Source organism: Labrus mixtus, chromosome 3, assembly GCF_963584025.1.
Source record: "Labrus mixtus chromosome 3, fLabMix1.1, whole genome shotgun sequence".
Taxonomy (NCBI): Eukaryota; Metazoa; Chordata; class Actinopteri; order Labriformes; family Labridae; genus Labrus; species Labrus mixtus.
In genome coordinates, this window is record NC_083614.1 from 33,847,535 (window position 1) to 33,854,484 (window position 6,950).

The 6,950-nt window shown below is 41.3% G+C and overlaps 1 protein-coding gene across 2 annotated transcripts in view; it reads right to left on the minus strand.

Annotated features, from left to right (window-relative positions):
* Nucleotides 1-3,383, minus strand: part of adcyap1r1b (adenylate cyclase activating polypeptide 1b (pituitary) receptor type I) — a 36,709-nt gene extending 33,326 nt beyond the window's left edge. For both annotated transcript variants that reach the window (XM_061034654.1, XM_061034655.1), the window contains exon 1: nt 3,028-3,383. The gene's annotated coding sequence lies outside the window, so the exon portion shown is untranslated. The remainder of the gene's footprint in view (nt 1-3,027) is intronic.
* Between the last annotated feature and the right edge of the window lie 3,567 nt (nt 3,384-6,950).

Consider the following 6,950-nt stretch of genomic DNA (forward strand, 5'->3'; position numbering starts at 1 on the left):
TGCTCTTTTTATGTCTTGCTCTGCTGTAAAGCACTTTGAGCTGCAATACTTGTATGAAAGGTGCTATACAAATAAAGTTTATTATTATTATCACAGCACCCCATTCAAAGTGTAGCCCGCTATTAATGAAGTTCAATGTTCAAGAATAAGATCAGGACACAGTAAACAAGGGACCCTTTAGGCACCCCAACAGAAGGGTTCCAAAAAAGTAGGACGGTACGGATCCCTTTATTTTGGAACCATTCCAAACTTTTTGACGGTGGAAACACTGAGCACCGTATGCAACCGAACCGGACCGGACGGAAACGAGGCTAAAAAGGATCTGGACGAACTGCTTTGTGTCTACTTCCAACCTTTAGGGTCGGATCTGTACGCTGGGCACCCCAAACTGAAAGGTAGCAGAAAAAGTAGGACTGTATGAATCTGTTATTTTGGTAGCATTCCAAACTTTTGACAGAGGCTAAATCAGCATGTTTTCTGTTGTTTGTAACCCTAACCCCGTCACACATAGTCAAAGACAAATCAGTATTTTGCAAATTTTTTACTTTGTCATCAATGTAAATTCAATTATCGGTAAACCTTTTCTGAATAAGCTTTTTTTTAATCATATTGACCTTAATAAGTAGCATTTTATCCCTACCTTTTGGATTGAAGATTCTGAGAAAAAAAACAGCTTTGATTTTACATGAAAGTTCCCCCCACCTAACTTTTTGATAAATAAAATACGTTTTAGATGAGGCAGATGAGACAGGAGCAGTTCAAGACTTATTGATCTACTACTAAGACCCAAACGTTTGTAAGGAAACACAAATAGGTTCCATACCGAACCGAACCGGACCGCTTGGTGGAAACGGGGATTAGAGGGATGAGTCTCCACACTGGTCGGCCACAGGCACACACTGTGCACGGTGGTCTAACATTAATGTTTTATACTAGACATCAGGTAAAATAGTGCTATGCCCGGAATGACATGAGTTACTTTAATGTGTTTTTGGAGAGCAGTTTTGAGAACCATGGAGGTCAAATATAAAACTGTGTTCTTTCAAGCTTTTTGTTTTAGTGGAGACAACAAACCTAGGCACAGAGTGTCTCATTTATTTATTTATTAAATGCATAAATGCATATTAATAAACATTTTGTTAAATATGCCAGAGTTAGCCAAAAGTCTAATTTTCATCTGTTGTCCCTGGCCAGATTTGATAAAAGATTTTATTCAAACATTGCTAAAAGCTACAAAAATAGAAATATCATGACAGTAATTAAGCAGACAGGTGAGCAGCCACAGGAGAAAATACATAAAGCATGCAGGATACACATAAAGCAGCATTTGGTTAATATAAGAAATGTATCTCATGTAGGACAGACGTGGAGCAGCAGACATAACAATGAACCAAAAAAAAAAACAAGTATTAGTAAAAGCACGTATCCAATAACCTACTAAAGTAAATGTAATGTGCATACAACAAGACAACATGTAACACTATATACAATAAACACACCCGACGTACAGTAGGATAAAAAGGTCTGTGCTCAAAACAAGCGCCTTCATTAAAATAAAAGTTGCATCTTTTTGCATCAGCATCTCCTCGCTGTGACTAAACGACACTCGGCTCGCTCCTGATTCTGGGTGTGTTACAAGGTCTCCGTGCTGAGACCGGGCACGGCGCCTGATGTCCTCCCCTCCCTCACTTTTCTCTCTCTCTCCTCTGCCGCTCCCGCCAACACAACAAGACTAATTGGTGCCGTTTAAATGTCAGCATCACAGAGACTCGAGAGACAGAGGAGCTCGTCGTCTCTGATACTTACTCACTGCAGCATCCTGATGACAGACTGTGTAAATGTTTGTGTCCCTTAAGTGAAGCAGATCTAAACTGGAACCTGTGATAAACCACATGTGAACTGTACTTTTACACAAACACAGTGTTGTCTTTTAGGATAAACCTGCTCAGCTCTGCAAACTCTGATGTCATCGCCTTGTTTTTTCTTTTACTTAACCATACTCAAAGCACCTGTTTGGCCTTGAATCCGGATTCAGGGCGGATGTGGCACTCATTCATCGTTCTCTGTGAATGAAGCAGCAGCTGAGCATTCAAAAAATGTAAACAAAGAGCTCAACAAGAAGCTTTTTTTTTTTTTTTTTTTAAATCAGCCTCCAGCGACACACACGCGCACACACACACACACACACACACACAACTTCACACACCTTTTTCTGGCCATACATCCAAAACCAAGAGGTGCAGAGAGGCGGCTCTCACAGAGGCCAATAACTGATAAAAATGCTGATATTTTGTTGTGATCCTCTCACACATCTGGAAGATAAATCAGCTGATTCAGTGACAGTGGGGATGCATCACAAGGTCACTCACAGTTTTCACTCAAAGAGCCTGGATTGTATTGATCTTCAGGAACACAAACACCCAATTACTACATCCTTAAATACACGAAACGGGAAGCTGGTATTGACATAATGTTGGTTAATTTAATTCCTGCAAATGTGTATATGTTGCAGATCCTGTGCTGTTAAAATGCATGTTGACTGGCATGTAGGAGGAATCGACGTCTCCATCATGTAAGAGCATTTTGACATCATTTTTAAGCATCATGTATGACCTTCCTTTGCACTTCATCATAATTCAGTAACCGCCTTGAGAGGCTTAAAGATGTTAACCCTCCTCATGCATATGAGCAAATATAAAGGCTATACCCTTTAGTCAACATGTTAAAGAACATGCAGTGGGTGTCAGTGAGCTCATTACCTCTAATAATCCCGTGCAATGTGTTCTGCAATCCTCCATCGATGGTTTATGTTTTGCAGTAATTGTGCAATCTGCTCGATGTGAGGTGTCACAAGAAAAGAAGGGAACCTCCTCACTGAGCCCAGCCGACACATGCCGCAAGATCCCCGGCATGCTTATCCAATCCCCCCGCCTCTAAACATCCTCCAAGACTAGCTCAACGCAAAAAAAATGCAAAATGCAAGCTTGATTCGATACATTAAAGTTATAGTTGATTATTGGATCTTACCATTGTACTGATAATTCTCTAAAATCGCAGCTTCTGCGCTGTGGATCCTCCGGGCTGATGATGAAAGGCTGCGCACTCCACAGGGGGACAAATCAACCCCCCAAACGGGGCTGGGAAGGTACAAGACTCCCCGGAGGCTCCGGGCAACACAACTTCCAGCTTCAATGCGGATTGGAAAGGAGAGGCTTCGGACTTCCTATCGAGTCAAAAAAAACAGAGACGAGCTTTTTGTTTGCAGAAAAAAAAGGTATTTATCAGATCTTTCCCCGCGCGCTGAAAGGTTTGGATTAATATTTCGAGCAATTTCGCTGAGCTGCGGATGGCTGCTCTCTCCACTCTCTACTGAAGAATGCACCGCGCATTTCAACTACCGCTCTCTCTCTCTCTCTCTCTTTCTCTCTCTCTCTAACACACCAACACTTTCACACATGCGCGCGAGGATCCCCATTCTGCATGATCGATGTGAGACACGAACGAGTCATGTTGAATCCAAATCACACCAGATCCAACACAGTATATCTCTGGTATGTGTGTGTGTGATGTGTGTGTGTGTGTGTGTGTGTGTGTGTGTGTGTGTGTGTGTGTGTGTGTGTGGGTGATGTGTGCAGAAAGTGTGTGTGTGTGGTTGTGTGGTCTTGAGGTCACTGTAACGATTCACGAAATTCAAGCAGAGTTCAGGACCAAGGACAGCGACCACCATCATTTTATTCACTCCCATTAAATAAATATGATGAGCTTTTGTGCTTCTTAAAATATAATCTTAAAAAATAACCGGAGAAGTTCAACTTAAATTTTTCCAGAATAAAACTTTAGGCCTGGTAGCTCTGGAGAACCAATCAAAAGATAGTCAGGATGTTTGAGTTTTAAGGACGTCAAAACGGCAAGATTGCATAGCCATAACGCTTTACTTTGCTTATTTCAAGAAAAAGTTGAAAAAAAGCTACACTTATAAGCCACATGGGGCGGCTGTGGATCAGTGGGTCGGTCGTCTCTCAACGAGAAGGTCAGGGGTTCGATCCCCAGCTCCTGCAGCCACATGTCCGATGTCCCAAGTTGCTCCCGCTGCTTCGACAGCGGTGTATGAATGGATGAGTTAATACTGATGGACTCTTTACTCAGCAGCCTCTACCATCAGTGTGTGAATGTGTATGAATGGATGAGTTAATACTGATGGACTCTTTACACAGCAGCCTCTACCATCAGTGTGTGAATGTGTATGAATGGATGAGTTAATACTGATGGACTCTTTACACAGCAGCCTCTACCATCAGTGTGTGAATGTGTATGAATGGATGAGTTAATACTGATGGACTCTTTACTCAGCGGCCTCTACCATCAGTGTGTGAATGTGTATGAATGGATGAGTTAATACTGATGGACTCTTTACTCAGCAGACTCTACCATCAGTGTGTGAATGGATGAGTTAATACTGATGGACTCTTTACTCAGCAGCCTCTACCATCAGTGTGTGAATGGATGAGTTAATACTGATGGACTCTTTACTCAGCAGCCTCTACCATCAGTGTGTGAATGTGTATGAATGGATGAGTTAATACTGATGGACTCTTTACTCAGCAGACTCTACCATCAGCGTGTGAATGTGTATGAATGGATGAGTTAATACTGATGGACTCTTTACTCAGCAGACTCTACCATCAGTGTGTGAATGTGTATGAATGGATGAGTTAATACTGATGGACTCTTTACTCAGCAGACTCTACCATCAGCGTGTGAATGTGTATGAATGGATGAGTTAATACTGATGGACTCTTTACTCAGCAGACTCTACCATCAGTGTGTGAATGTGTATGAATGGATGAGTTAATACTGATGGACTCTTTACACAGCAGACTCTACCATCAGTGTGTGAATGGATGAGTTAATACTGATGGACTCTTTACACAGCAGCCTCTACCATCAGTGTGTGAATGTGTATGAATGGATGAGTTAATACTGATGGACTCTTTACACAGCGGCCTCTACCATCAGTGTATGAATGTGTGTGAATGGATGAGTTAATACTGATGGACTCTTCACACAGCGGCCTCTACCATCAGTGTGTGAATGTGTATGAATGGATGAGTTAATACTGATGGACTCTTTACTCAGCAGCCTCTACCATCAGTGTGTGAATGTGTATGAATGGATGAGTTAATACTGATGGACTCTTTACACAGCAGACTCTACCATCAGTGTGTGAATGGATGAGTTAATACTGTTGGACTCTTTACTCAGCAGCCTCTACCATCAGTGTGTGAATGGATGAGTTAATACTGATGGACTCTTTACACAGCAGACTCTACCATCAGTGTGTGAATGGATGAGTTAATACTGATGGACTCTTTACACAGCAGACTCTACCATCAGTGTGTGAATGGATGAGTTAATACTGATGGACTCTTTACTCAGCAGCCTCTACCATCAGTGTGTGAATGGATGAGTTAATACTGATGGTCTCTTTACTCAGCGGCCTCTACCATCAGCGTGTGAATGTGTATGAATGGATGAGTTAATACTGATGGACTCTTTACTCAGCGGCCTCTACCATCAGTGTGTGAATGTGTATGAATGGATGAGTTAATACTGATGGACTCTTTACTCAGCGGCCTCTACCATCAGTGTGTGAATGTGTGTGAATGGATGAGTTAATACTGATGAACTCTTTACACAGCGGCATCTACCATCAGTGTGTGAATGGATGAGTTAATACTGATGGACTCTTTACTCAGCAGCCTCTACCATCAGTGTGTGAATGGATGAGTTAATACTGATGGACTCTTTACTCAGCAGCCTCTACCATCAGTGTGTGAATGTGTATGAATGGATGAGTTAATACTGATGAACTCTTTACACAGCGGCCTCTACCATCAGTGTGTGAATGGATGAGTTAATACTGATGGACTCTTTACTCAGCAGCCTCTACCATCAGTGTGTGAATGGATGAGTTAATACTGATGGACTCTTTACTCAGCAGCCTCTACCATCAGTGTGTGAATGTGTATGAATGGATGAGTTAATACTGATGGACTCTTTACTCAGCAGCCTCTACCATCAGTGTGTGAATGTGTCGGTGTGACCTGCGGTGTAAAAGTGCTTTGAGGAGTCTAAGACTAGAAAAGTGCTACACAAGCTCAAGTCATATTTACCATTTGCACGAGAGCAACAACATGAAATCATTTGAGAAAAGACCCTCATGTCTTCAGGGTCACTGTACACTATTCCTGGTGTCCCAATGATAGACGCTGCAAACAGGAAGTAGGAGACACAGTGCTAGCCTGAAGCGGGCTATGTTCATTTGACTGCAACTTTTTCATCAAATTTTGCTTTTGGACAAGATCCATATCCATACCTCATGGAAGAGCTCTTTGGAGAAGCTTCTGACACTACATTCTTCTGAACATCAGAATCAGAATCAGAATCAGATTTATTGTCCAGGTATGCTCACACACACAATGAATTTAAGTTTGGTGAACTGTGCTCTCTTATGTACAGGTACAACATTAAATATTAACAATAAACAGAATAAGAAAAGACTAATATTTACATGACTAAATATGAAACAGTGCAGTGGTGAATAGTGCAAAAGATGCTGAAGTAACATAATAAGTAAAATGCAGTTATGTGACAGATGGCTCAATTAAGATGTTTATTACAGTATTTACATAAATAAGTGTATATTATCATTTAAAATAAATAATATATATATACATGTATATTCACAGTAACGGTTGGTTAACATGTCACTGTACGTATCAGCTCTATGTTTGTTGTCACTTTAATCAGCCTCTCATTTGTGCATCAGCATTAATGCACACTCTGATTGTGTGCTGTTGTCTCTTTCTTTCTTCTTACAAAAAAAGGAAGGAGGTTCTATAAATACACTCCCTGTTTTAACTCTCCTGCCCTCAACATCGCTCTAAAGC